The sequence below is a fragment of the Myotis davidii genome, unplaced genomic scaffold, assembly GCF_000327345.1.
Source record: "Myotis davidii unplaced genomic scaffold, ASM32734v1 scaffold334, whole genome shotgun sequence".
Classification (NCBI taxonomy): domain Eukaryota; kingdom Metazoa; phylum Chordata; class Mammalia; order Chiroptera; family Vespertilionidae; genus Myotis; species Myotis davidii.
In genome coordinates this window covers 388,074-402,702 of record NW_006285797.1, presented here as the reverse complement: position 1 = coordinate 402,702, position 14,629 = coordinate 388,074, and the positions used below count along the sequence as shown (strand labels likewise).

General features: G+C 39.3%; 1 pseudogene; it reads right to left on the bottom strand.

The window, feature by feature from the left end:
- LOC102755149 overlaps positions 1–7,096 on the bottom strand; it is a 33,094-nt pseudogene extending 25,998 nt beyond the window's left edge.
- Between the last annotated feature and the right edge of the window lie 7,533 nt (positions 7,097–14,629).

Sequence of the window (14,629 nt, the reverse complement as noted above, 5' to 3'; positions counted from 1 at the left end):
TCAGCTGACTGACCCATCCTGGTAGCCCACCAGTCCAGTGCCAGCCACTCAGGCACCAATGAACCAGTGCCACTGGCACAATACCGACAGCACCACTGGCCTCCTGGAAGTTGGCCTCAGGCACCGTGGCCACTTCCCCTTCCTAGACACTTCCCAAGGAAGAAATGATATAAAAGTGGCCACCAGGTGGCTTCTGACAACCAGCACGAATGTCAGCAGGACAGATCCAGATTCCAGGCTGGCAAGGGCATCCCACTGCCTGCCCAGAGGGCCAGTCACATACAGGCCTGCTCCACCCGCCTCGGGCGGGCACCAGACACAGGGCTCATGGCTGGCGAGTGCCACTGTGGCGACGCCTCTCCCTATTGGACTGACTGGGCACGAGCCTGCGCAGTGGGGCCAATATGAGTGGAAGCAGAAGGCAGGAGTAGCAAGTGGCATTGGACTGCAGGTTTCGGCCCAATCCCCACAGGTCACCTTGAGGGATCCGACCCATGCACAAATTCGTGCACCGGGCATCAAGTATACATTATATTATGTATTGTATCTTGAAGCTTGTTCTTTTTTTCCCACATGCAGATATTTCCAAATCAGTATATGCAGATTTACCTCATTCTTTTGTATGAACTCCATGGCAATCTACTTAGATAGATTACTAATATTCATGGAATAAGTAGTGGCACTCATGTAGTTTCCATTGTTTTGACATTATAGATAATACAAGAATGTATATGGGTATATATCAATAGGGGTAAATTTCTAACAGTGCAGTTGCTGGGTCAAAACTCATGCCTTTTCTATTGCCCAGGTTTTGCAAAATTACACTTCAAAAAGTTAGCAGAAATATATAGTTAGTGGAACTATGTCTCTATCTATTTCCTAATATCATTGTCAAATTTGAATATTATCAAGCTCACTTTTTCCAAAAGACTTAATAAATGGGTTTTGTTGTTTTAATTTGCAAAATTTGATTACTAGTGATCTTTACCTAGCCTCTTTTTCTGTGAAATGACTATGCACGTTTCCTGCTTTTTTATTAAAAGATAAGAGCTTTTCATATACTAAAAAGAAGTGGACCTTTTGTCTTTAGCCTCTGTTCTTTTTTTCCTTGTAATTCTTTCTAATTTTGTGTGGATACATTTGTCAATCTTTTCCTGATGTTTTATGTCTTCCTTCATTTTTGTGGGGTTTTTTTATTTCAATATTATTCTAAAAATTGTTCCTATTACTTTCTAATATATAGTTTTATATTTACTATTTTTTGGACTATCCATTGATTAAAAGTTTGGGTTATACATTTATATCTGGAGGCCTTCAGAAATATGATTTCCATATTACATAGTTGATACACTAAATGTACAAGTAGATGTGAACTATATATGTATTTATAATTGCAGTCTTAAGAAAAAGATTCTAGTAATCATCCAAATGTTATTAAAATTATCTTCTGAGCTTCATTTGGATATCTTAATATCTTTCCAAGCTATAATTTGCTACATATAAATAAGATACTGTTAAACAAATTTAAAAAATGTATTTCTTGCATTTCTACCAAAAACACTTCTTATCACCAGTCTTAATTATCTAAAATATCTCACATGAAGTTTCCCAACTCAAACAAGGTTAAGCGATGCTGAAAGTTTTTACAGACCTTTATTTTTTATTCTTAAGTAAATGATTATCAGTGCAAACACTGGCAATATAATTTAGTTCATGACAGGGGACAGATGCTCAAGCCCGCGGAAATTATAATCAAATGCTTCAAACAGCTCAAAGTTTATGGCCACCGTTATTATTTCCATTTCCCCAAAGTAACAATCAAACTGCTATGTTTCAGAAATATAATGGAAGGATGTAAATAGTTTAGTCATACAATTACTATAACATTCACTAATGCAGTGCAAATACAATATAAATTATTATTGAGGTACAGAAAAAAGCATAGGCCAAGTTCTCATATCATTTGTACTATCCGATATAATAAAAGGCTAATAAGGTCACATATGAATACTTTAATCAATAAAGAAAACTTAAATAAATAAATAAATAAATACCTAATATGCAAAGTGACCAAATGGGGGAACGACCAGTCTCTATGATGCACACTGACCATTAGGGGGCAGACACTCAATGCAGGAGCTGCCCCCTGGTGGTCAGTGCACTCCCACAGGGGGAGTGCCACTCAGCCAGAAGCACTGAGCTGGGCTCACGGCTGGCGAGCGCGGTGGTAGTGGCGGGGAGCGGGCCTAAACTGGCAGTCGGACATCCCCCAAGGGCTCCCAGACTGCGAGAGGGTGCAGGCCGGGTTGAGGGACCACCCCATCCGAGTGCACAAATTTTGTGCACTGGGCCTCTAGTATAATATACCAATGTATAAAAATTATGCTATAAATATAGAGTTATACTTGAAAGCAAATTTATACATCTATGGTAGGGTGCTTGTTCTTTTTTAAAAAGTATATCTTTATTGATTTCATAGAGGAACAGAGAGAGAGACAGAAACATCAATGATGAGAGAAAATCATGGATCAGCTGCCTCCTGCACTCCCCACACGGGGGATTCAGCCTGCAACCTGGGAATGTGCCCTGACCGGAAATTGAGCCCTGACCGCCTAGTTGATAGGTCCACGTTCAACCACAGAGCCATGCCACCCGGTGGGTGCTTGTTCTTTCATCAATTTGGGGATTTGCTACTTAGGGAGACCTATCAGCACTTAGAGCTTCCAGCTTACCATAAAATTGAATGTGATAGCTAAACATGTTCTCTACAGAATTTACCTCCGTTTTAAAACTTCAAAAACAACAATATTTGTGTCATCTTCATACTGTTTCAGAAAGACTTTCTCTCTAGTAACAAAAAATGACCAGACTATTACACCCTCATTTATTTGCCATATTCTTTCCCTGCTTTCTCTCCTACTTTCCCTGGTGAACGGATATTTATATTTTCCAGTGTACATAACAATCTGAGCCCCAGCTACTGTGTAAGTTACAAAGACCCAGAGGCTTGAAGTTGTGATTGTGAATTTCTCACTGTAGTTGTGTCTCAAGCAGATGCTGGCCTAGCAGCTATCTACAGCCATTAAAAACACAAAGAGAATTACAGGAGCCAATGGCTATGGGGGGGAAAAAAACCTCACGATGGGCCAGCTGTTGTGCTTTGAATGCTGCTGAAACATGAGTTCAGGAAAGACAATATGGGGATCCCAAAGCATTCAGCCACAGTATAAATGCTTATGTTAGGAAGATGTTCTGTTTGAACATTAGGGGAAGGGCTCATGGGGTACATGAACAGGGTAGGAGGGACTACCTTGAAAATTACAGGAACTAATATTTCTATTGCCCTATAAAATGATTGAGATATGCCAAATTGGCCAGATCCTCAAGCTGTACTCTAAATTGCTGCATTTGTGGAAAGCCAGCCAAAATATTAAATTGGGTAATGTTAACAATATCATGTATTATGTGTGTTCTTTTGGCTAGGATTGTATTTCTTACTGTTTGAATTGTGTGTGTGTGTGTGTGTGTGTGTGTGTGTGTGTGTGTGTGTGTTTCCTATTACCATTTTCTGACAATGAAATTTCTGGAGAGGGGGAATATTTCATTTTTAAGCTATTTTTTAATTGTAAGAAATAGCATAATGTCTCTAAAATTTAAAATGTATCTGCTTTCCTAGATTAAAAGCTCAAAAATGATACAGCCAATTGACCAGCTTGATACAATGGGGTTTAAAATATTATGTTACAGAAAATTCATTGCATAAGAAAATAATTGTATTACAATACCAATAGGCCAGCCAGCATGGCTCAGTGGTTGAGCATTGACCTATGAACCAGGAGGTCACAGTTGGATTCCCAGTCAGGGGATATGCCTGAGTTGTGGGCTTGATCCCTAGTGAGGGGAGTGCAGGAGGCAGCCAATCAATGATTCTCTCTCGTCATTGATGTTTCTATCTCTCTCTACCTCTCCCTTTCTCTCTGAAATAAAAATATATTTTAAAAAATATTAAACCAAAAATAGGAAGTCCAAGTAGAATTTTTAAAATAGATTCTAGATTCAAGTTATGTCTTCAAAATATTAAGAATTCGGCTGAATCTCTAACATTACTAAAGAAATAAGCTTCATGATGATGTAATAGAGTATTTTGCATGTAACCCCAACTATCTTGCATGCCAACTATTCAGCTGAAAAGTCAACTTTGGGATCAATTGGGGCATTGAATAGATACTTTACCCCAAATTCATGAATTATAATAGACCTAAAAATAACAGAAAACAAAAATTCAACTTGCAGAATTATTTTATACTAGAGGCCCAGCGCACGAATTCATGCGCAGGTGCAGTCCCTAGGCCTGGCCTGTGATCAGGGCCATCTTCCCCCGCTGCCCACAGCTGGCCCCGCCCCCCGCTGTCACCCACCCCGGTTCCCCATTTGCCTTTGGGTGATTGGAGCCTGATGGCTGGGAACTGGATCAAGAAGTCAGCTGTTCCCAACCACTTGCCGGCCCTGCCACCGCCACGCGTTGCCCTCTATGTGTGGGGCGGCTGGCAGGGTGGGGGCCTTGGCCTGGCACCAGCCACATCCCCTGCCACACACCCCCAGTTCCCCTTTCTTCATCAGGTGATCGGAGCCTGTTGGCTGGGCAAAGGGACCGAGAAGTGGTCAGTGCTCCTCATAGTGACTGGTCAAGCAGTTGTCCTGGTCATTCGGCCCTTAGGGTTAATTTGCATATTACCCTTTTATTATATAGGATTGCAAATGGATAATATAAAAATACAAAGTAAAAAAGCAGATGTTTTTCTTAATTATTTAGTAGAAAAAGTTGAAGTAAATTTTTAAAAAATGAAAGCACTTATAAACATTCTGGTTCATTTTTACTGGAGGGAAATTTCATGAGATGTGATGGGATTTCTAAATATAAGTGATTATTTTCTTGTCAATGGCTCTGCTGTGCCCTGTCACATGGTGGGTAACAGATAGCTACAATCTCAGTGAACATAGATCACAGTTCATCTGGCTTTATTGAATTACTTCCCTCCCTCCACCTCGTCAAGTTCGATCTCATTTCGACAGTTGTTTCAATTTCAAGATTTCTGTATCCCACGTAGCACATGTTTATGCGTTACTGTGAAATAAAAATTCCACTGGTATATATCCTCCATACCCTCAAAGGTATTTTTTAGTGGCTGAGGAAGAATATTTTGGAGTAATTTATAACAGAATGGATTGAGTACTTTACCAAATGCCAGGTCTATACTCTGCATTTAGCAAACATTATCTCACTTAAATCTCTCATTGTCCCTATGAGGTAGGTACTCAGTATTCTCATTTTACAGGTGAGGAAACTGAACTTAGGGTTGTTACTTAGTTTTCTCAAGGTCACACAACTAATAAGAGTCAGAGCCCAGCTGTGATGCTGCAGTGAATTTTATTAAATTCCTAGATGTCATTCCTTATATCTATTATTTATTATTGTAGCTCGTTTTTAAACTTACATTCATTTGTCCAGTTAGCTATCCTATAAACTATACTTCTCTTTAAATTTTTTTCCAGTTAAATGGGTTGGTGCTTACTAAAGAGGCTAAATTGATGTTACTAATTCCTCTTCTGTTTACTATTATTTTCTTGACATCTCAACTTTTACTTACTTTGTAAAAGGAAGTCTTCAAAAACCCAACCCTCCTATCCATGCAGGGAGAGTGCAGAAAGAACCAAGCCTGCAAAAGGTACCGACATGTACTATATCCCAAGCTAAGAGTGAGTTACAAGATGAAAATAGAATTATAATGACATGGAGAAAGCAGGGTGTTCTCACCTGTAACTGGACTTTCTTTTTTTAAAATCCTTATCGTTGAAAGTACTACATATGTCCCTTTTTCCCCCAATTGACCTCTTCTAGCCTGCCCTCATCCCACACCCCAACCCTTACCATAACTGGACATTATTGAGTGTGATCACAGGCAGTTCTGCAGTGATAAACATGTTCTCTTGAAGTCAGATGGCAAGTGTTTGAATCCCAACTCTAACACTTTATACCTCCATTTGCTCATCCATAGATGATGTAGTACCAACTCCATTGGGTAATTTTGAAAATTAAATGAGTTTCCATATAAACAACCAGAACAGTACTCGGAACCGAGGAAGCACTATGTAACATTATTTAAAGAGAATTTCTAAAATGTCTGCCACAGATTCTCAAATACTTTCAAGAGTATCTGTAGATCAAACATCAAAAAAATAAAAATAAAATAAAATAATAAAAAAATAAAAAAACAAGCCAAAACCGGTTTGGCTCGGTGGATAGAGTGTCGGCCTGCGGACTGAAAGGTCCCAGATTCGATTCCGGTCAAGGGCATGTACCTGGGTTGTGGGCACATCCCTGGTGGGGGATGTGCAGGAGGCGACTGATTGATGGTTCTCTCTCATCGATGTTTCTGACTATCTCTCTCCCTTCCTCTCTGTAAAAAATCAATAAAAAATATATTTAAAAAAATAAAAATAAAAAACAAACACCACTTCTCTGAGAAAACACCAAATGGTGATGACATTGGTGCTGTGGCGGGTCTGAAGGCCCCAGGGCCCCTGCAGTCCGGGGCCCAGGCAGCTTCCATGGAGGATTTGGCAGAGGAGAGGCCTAGAGGCCAGAGTCTGCCGGTGAGCCCGTGGAGCTTGCAGAGGAAAGGTCGAGGGCAAGGAGTGGAGTCCCATCACCAAGCTGGGCCACCTGGTCAAGGACATGAACATCAAGTGCCTGGAGGAGACCTATCTCTTCTCCCTACCCATCAAGGAACCTGAAATCACTGACATTTTCTCAAGGATATCTCAGGGTTGAGGTTTTGAAGGTTATCCTGGAGTATATGCAGCTGACCAGAGGACCCGATTCAAGGCATTTGTCCTAACTGGGGATTACAATGGACATGTCCATCTGGGTGTTAAGTGCTCCAAGGAAGTAGCCACTGCCATCTGAGTGGCCATCATCCTGGCCAAGCTCTCTATTGTCCCTGTGCTGCAAGGCCACTGGGGGAACTAGATGGGCCAGCACCACACTGCCTCTTGCACAGTGACCAGCTGCTGTGACTGTGCTGGGGTACCTCATTTCTGCGCCCAGGGGTCCTGGCATGTCTCAGCCCCTGTGCCCAAGACACGGCTGGTGATGGCCAATTTCCATGACTGCTACACCTTGGCCTGGGTTGTGCTGCCACCCTGAGCAACTTTGCCAAGGCCACCTTTGATGCCATCTCCAAGACCTGTCTATCTCACCCCAAACCCCTGGAAAGAGACCAGGTTCACCAAGTGCCTCTATCAGAAATTCACTGAGCATCTTGTAAAGACCCGCTCCAGAGTTTTCATGCAGAGGACCCAGGTTCAAGCTGTGACCACCACATAATTTTATATTAATTAATTAACTAATTAATTAATAGCATCAGGGTGTTTAAAGTATCTAGTGTTCTCAATTTTGAATGTTGCTGCTGATCCTCTTCTTTATCCCCATTGATACAGATAATAAGGAATTCACCAAGTATCAGAAAAACTGTTGACATGTCAACATCTACTATGTGGGTATGGGGCCTGGGGAGGGGGCGGTATTTGTTTAGATTTACTGAGTTGACTATTAATACTGTTCACAGACCCAACCTCTGCTAAGAACTTCTGGGTGAGCATAGCCTCAGACACCAACCCATCACAACGCGTCCTGGTGCAGACTTTCCTGTGCTTACCAGTGGTTCTCAACCGTCTGGCCCTTTAAATACAGTCCCTCATGTTGGGACCCAACCATAAAATTATTTTTGTTGCTACTTCATAACTGTAATATTGCTACTGTTATGAATCATAATGTAAATATCTGATATGCAGGATGGTCTTAGGTGACCCCTGTGAAAGGGTCGGTCAACCGCCAAAGGGGTCGTGACCCACAGGTTGAGAACCGCTGGCTTAGGCTGTTCCCGGGTAATGTTTAATGGTTAAGAACTCAGAATCTGACCGTGCTGGTTTTAAACACTAGTCTTCCACTTAATTCCTGTGAGGTCTTCCCCGTGTTACTTAAGCTCCCTTCTATAGCATGCTGATAACTGTCCAATCCCAAAGGAAAACAAAACCACATTGTGAAGGGCCCGTGGTAGATTCTCTAACATTAGTTATTTTTCTGATTACTATTACGTTTGTTACCATCATCTCTATCTTTCTTCATGTGCTCAGCTCCTAACAGAATCCCCCATTCTCTCCCTATCTAAGAGAAATGAGCTTAAACTAGCTGTGAGCATTGGGGGATTAAATAAATACACTGAAAAAATGAACTGCAAGAATTATCTATTAATCGTGCCGATTCTCCAATGCTTTCTCACAATTAGGTTTTAAAAGTTACTCGCATGTTACTTTTAGCTTATTAACTGACCTTCGTTGTTGTAGCTGGGACAACAAGGACTTATATACATAAATGCATAACCTATGGACACAGACGATGACAATGGTGCAGTGAAAGATTGGGGGGGTGGCAAGAGTAGCGGGGCACGAAAGGGGGAAAGGGGACATCTGTAACATTTTCAACAATAAAGACAATTTAAAGAAAAAACGGGAGGGTGGTAAATTTTTTAATCAGCCCAGAGAAGAGTTTAGGGTCAAGTCTTTTTCCTAAAGGGCTTACTGGAGGAGCAGATGGGGCAGGGAGAGGAATAGGAAAATAATTTCAAAAGGGTGAAAACTTAATAATATACTATTATAAGTGTTAGGGGAAACGTGAATGACTTTCATACGGGTAAAAAGATTATTGAATGTTCTTTCAGTGGAATGTTGAAGGTTATATAGTTCTATAAAAATTTGTGTCTTTCATTGTCTTTGACTAGAATATTCTACAGCTCTGTAGGGATGGAAATTAATCTCTAGAAAACTAATGGGAATGCAGATATTCCTTGTCCACAGTAGTGTAAATGGTTCCTGTGCTGGACAATGCAAATGGATTTGTCCAGAAGACACATAAATCCAATTCTCATTTGAAGTTGTTGTGACATCTTACTGGTTCACTTATTAATTGATGACTTAAATAAAATAGTTCAAATGTGTTCTATTTTACATTTGAATGAGAGACATAATTTTATTATTTTGAAAATTACTCTTTAATGAAAAGTACAAAATTAGGGCAGAGAATCAAATCATCAAATCTGCTGCAGTGAGAGAAGAAATTAAGAAGGATTTGCAAATCAATGTTAGGTTTGATCAAGCAATTGAATTGATATCCCTACCCCAGGTAACTGGCTTTTCAGGCCATTTCACTATGGATATTCCCTTTGCTGAGACCACATTTCACTTGTGGTGACCACATTCCATTCTCTCCCCTCTGGGTATGCATAAAGAAGTCTCTGCTCAGGAAAAAGCCCCCCAAAAGTCCTATAAAAGCCTCTAATTCCCCACCACTGGGTGCTGGAGCCATCCAGGCTCAGCCACCTGGTGTGCAGATGATCAAATAAATTCATAATCCCTCACCACTCTGGCCTCTGGCGACCTAACAATCAGCTTAACATGAAGGATATTAAAACATATAAGGAGAAATTTCCCAGCAAACAAGAAGGAAGGCGTTGTAGGCAGGGAAATAGCAAGCTTCATGACTCCTGAATGTGAAACAACATTTATTCACTCAACACAAAGTGAGGTGGAATTTTACTGTCAGGAATTTTACACATAAGTAAAAGACAAACAATTAAAATAAGCAAGTATGATTTGGTGTCATAAAAAGAAGCTAAAAATGACAAGGGTGCTAACACAGCACAGAGGAAGGGCATCAGATTTAGAAAAAGAAGGTTTTTTTGGAGAAGTTACTGTTTGCAATGAATCATGAAAATGACCGGATATGATCTAGATAAAGAAGAAACAATGGACATCTGAGATAGAGAATAAAAGCATGTGGAATGTGAAACCTTGACCTTCTTGCAGGCTAGAAGTATTTTGAATCAGTAGATCCCAAATGCTAGTCCTTGACAAAGTTTTCAACAACCAGGAGAAAAAGTCTTATAAATACCCTAGGAATGAGTCATGTGCAATCGATTGCCCAGAAGTATATCTTATTACGAAACAATGTCATGTATATTGTCCAAATGATATTTTTACTTTTCTTCCAAGTTAACGTTCAGTCAATTCAGTGTCTGCCTCAACATCCGGAAACTCCCCCTCTTCTGTTCACCTCCCTACCCCTCTTCTCCCTCCCTTAACCATCCTGTCCTTCGTGATCTTGATCTTTTTCTCTCCTCTGCTCTTCTCCCAGTTTTCCAGGTCCTCTCTGAACGTGTTATGTTAGGTCCCCAGTGTATGCCACTGGAGGGAAATTAGGACCTTCAAATTGAGGTATCTACGAGACAAACAAATCTTTCTCTTGCCAATATTGATTGCCTCTCCTAGATTAAATCTATATAGTATTATGTTAATAAAGTCTGTCTTTAAAATAAATCCCCTTCTTTTCCATAAGTGATGAGATGGAAAAAAGAATAAATATGAGGATAAAGGGGGGGAAAATTTTCTTCTTCCACTGTTGTCTCTAAGGAGTTTTTTAAAAAATAGAGCCAAATTTATTCAGTCTAGTATCATAATTTATTTTGCATTAGTGAATTCATGGCTGTGTGTGTGTGCGCGCGCATGTATTTGTGTGTGTGTTAAAATTTTCTCTTTGTAAAGATTAGTTATAGTTACTGGTATCATATTTTAATGTTTTATTGACTAAATTAAAAGTTGCCAACCCATTTTTTAAAATTTTCTTAGTAAAACCCATAATGACACATGAATGTGAAACAGCGTTTATCAGGGAACTAAATTGAATAATGCTAAAGGGATCTAAATCAGAGAACTAAACTGAATAATGCTAAAGGGATCTTCCAATAAGATTAGATATTCAAAACCTCCAGAGCCAGGACTATGATCCAAACTATTATGGTCTGGTCCAGTGTTCTTTCTATTATTACCATGCAAGATGAATATGCAACACATTACCTATAACTTCAAAAGCATTAGTAATACAAGCAAAGTCAGTTCTTAGCACTGAAATATAATAGTTTAATATACATTTTGTTATTGGACTAAATTGGCATTCAAATTTCTCATCACAGCACTCATAGTGATCTTATAGAGCATTATAGAATTCTCTGGACTTGAGGAACTAAAAGATAATTCAGGTGATTATGCAATCTCATTTCAAGAACTCAAAGATAACAGGTCTAAATTATTCATCTGCACAGAATCCTAATAAAATAAGTGGGGTAGGTTATCTGTAAGGAGAGTTTTTTACTCCCCTTTAATAAAAAGAAAAAGCTTTCAAAACCTGAGCTACATGTTTCATGAGGGCAAAAACATTATACTCACCCTTCACGGGTGAAATACCATCTATTTGTAATGACTCACAGAGCCAACTCAAGCAATTTGAAATGACAAAAGTAGGAAGAATTTTTTTAACCTTGTGTGTTTAAATAAAAAACAAAGATGAACCCAGAAACCATGAATTCTACAGTAATTTTAATGAGACTTTACCAGCACACAGATGCTCACATGTTGAAATTGCAGATTCTACTTGAACTGAAACATCAACTTATAAACACATTAATTTTTTTTTTCATTTTAAAATCTTCAACTCCCCTAAGACTATGGTCAAAAAAGAAAGCAACTAGTACTGTACCAACTTGTATCAGACAAGGCATCTGAGAGTCCCTCTTAAACACTATTAATTCAATGAAGGAATTAAGTGATGTGTCTGTTTACATTGGAATGCAGGTCATTTCTTATTGTGCCATAATATTTTTAAATTTTTGATTAGCATTTTAATTTCACTTAGCACAGTAACAACAACAAGAAATGAAGAACGTGGAGTGCTTTCCAGAAGACATTTTCAGCTGCAGCATAGTAAGTGGATGCCGGTGGTCTTTTTGAGATGGAGCGGGTTACTCTCTCAAACTCACTTTGTGTGGTTCTCACAAAAGGAACCAACATAGGCTCCTGGGGACACTGCTGCTCTTGAAGGGTCCATTTCAATGGTACATGTATATTAGCACTAACTCCTCTGGCTGAGTGATCCTTTTAAACAACATATCTTATTGCCCCCATGGGCTACCAAATTTAGCAAATAAAAGGTCATCCAACTAAATTTGAATTTCAGATAAACAGTAATCGTTTTTCATATAATTATGCCCCCAATATATGGGAACTCTACTTTTTCGGGATGGGAGGTGTCCTGGCAGGAAGTCTGGAAGGTTGTCCTAAATTAATACTTTCCCCAGTGCTTAATATGTCGTACTTGAACCCACATTTCACGGTTCTCACGAGAATGTATTCCCTTGTTCCTATACCTCATAGAAGTCCTCTGTTGGAAGTGCTCGGGGCAGAGAGGCCGGCGGCTGGGGCTTGGTCCCTAAGCAATATTAAAAGGGAAGGATCGACTTGCTGGCTCATATCTAACTCCTGGGGATAAAGGAAATGCAGGAAGCTACTTAAAGACGGGTTGTCTCGCATTTTGAAAAAGACGATGTGCCCTGTTGAGGATCAGTATGCTCCAATAATGCTCACAGGCTTCTATGTGACAGAGGCAGAAAGAAGGGTGATCCACGCCTTCACGAGCGAAGTATGTTTTGACTTTGGTCACAACTGTGCAAACATAGATGATCCTGGACTTAAAATGGTTCAACTTAATGATTTTTCAACCTCATGATGATGTGAAAGCAAAACACATAATAAATTACATGAGATATTCAACACTTTATTATAAAATCGGCTTTGTGTAGGATGATTTTTGCCCGACTTTGTAAGCGTTCTGAGCTCATTTAAGGTAAGCTAAGGTGAGCTATGATGTTCCGTAGGTTAGGTGTATTACATGCATTTTCAACTTACGATATTTTCAATTTACGTGGGTTTAATCAGGATGGAACGAACCCCTTACAGTGGTTCTCAACCTTCTTGCCCTTTAAATACAGTTCCTCATGTTGTGACCCAACCATAAAATTATTTTCGTTGCTACTTCATCACTGTAATGTTGCTACTGTTATGAATCGTAATGTAAATATCTGATATGCAGGATGGTCTTAGGCGACCCCTGTGAAAGGGTGGTTCGACCGCCAAAGGGGTCGCGACCCACAGGTTGAGAACCGCTGCTAAATGGAGAAGCATCTGTAACAGCAAACATTTCATTGATCTTATGCAGACTTGGCACTTTCCTAAGCATCAAACACACATTAACTTACTGAATGTTCGCAACCCTCAAACATGGATACTCCATAAAGAAACTCGCCCAAGGGGCAAATAATTGACCCACTTCACACGTTATAGTTTAGGACCTTCATCTCCAGGCTCCCAATGCTGTGCTCTTTTTCTTTTTCTTTTTTTTCCTCATATCTGTTTTATTGAAAACATTGTATTTTTAAATGATACCAAGTCAGAATTACCATAAGATTATTTTTTGAGATATGAATATGATGCAAACTCACGTAGCTATAAGTACTGTTAGGAAAGAACACTTTGAGTGGTTCTGCTGACATAATTTTTCATAAAATGAGAAACACAGTCATCATTACTATCACTAGGACCCAAATGTCACTGATTTAATATCAAACAATATCTCCAGCTGTTCTTTATGCTATTTTAAAAAGACAACCAGATGCTTTGTTGCACAGTAATAAAACTACACTTGTTTCTTATTAATTTAGTCTATGTGTATGCAACAACATAGTCATACTCTCCTGTAAGGTTGTGATTTAAAGGTGTAGAGTCTCTTTCTGAAGAATCTCATGAGAAAAAAGAATTTTGCATTTAGATTCAGCATGAATCTCTCTTTCCTGGTCTTTACCAGTTGTCACATTCTGTTTAGCATATAATTTCAATATTTTAATTTTGGGCCACTTTGATCTGGGCACTTTTTTGAGTTTCATATTTTAAATCTTACACAATGACTTTCATTCGATTGAGGTCTATTGAGAATTTGCTGCATGTCCCTATGCTCCATGCCACACTGCCTCTTGCCAGTCTAAAAAGGACTGTGTGGTTCCCTTTGCTGAGCCTGTGTTCTTAAGTATTGTACCATACACCGCTTATTTCCAAAGCTCACTTTGAAAATCACTCAATATGGAAGAAATACAGAGAACCAGAGGTACCATTTTCATAGTAGGTATGGCAACTTGAAGTATTTCGGACATCTCTGGAATACTCCACAGACCCAAAAATACTAAGGTTATTTAGGTATTGCTGACAAGCCCAAGTATTTGTTACATTACTTTTGATGTTAGACATTTTATATAGTTTATGCATTCAATTGTCATAATCTCCATAAGAATTAATTATTTCTCCTTTTTTCTCATTTAGTTTTATTTGCTTGTTTATTGTGGGGGGATTCAATTTTTTTAAATTATAATTTTAAAAAATAAATACAATATTATATTATATCATAGTATATTATACTAGAGGCCCAATGCACTAAATTTATGCAAGAGTAGGCCTTCCTTCCCCTGGCTGCCAGCACCAGCTTCCCTCTGGCACTGGGACCCGGGCTTCCCTCCCAGCCCCAGCTTTGTCTGGAAGGTCATCCAGAAGGATGTCTGGTCTAATTAGCGTATTACACTTTTACTATTATAGATTATAATATTATATTGAAAAAAGAGAGCGAAATCCCAGA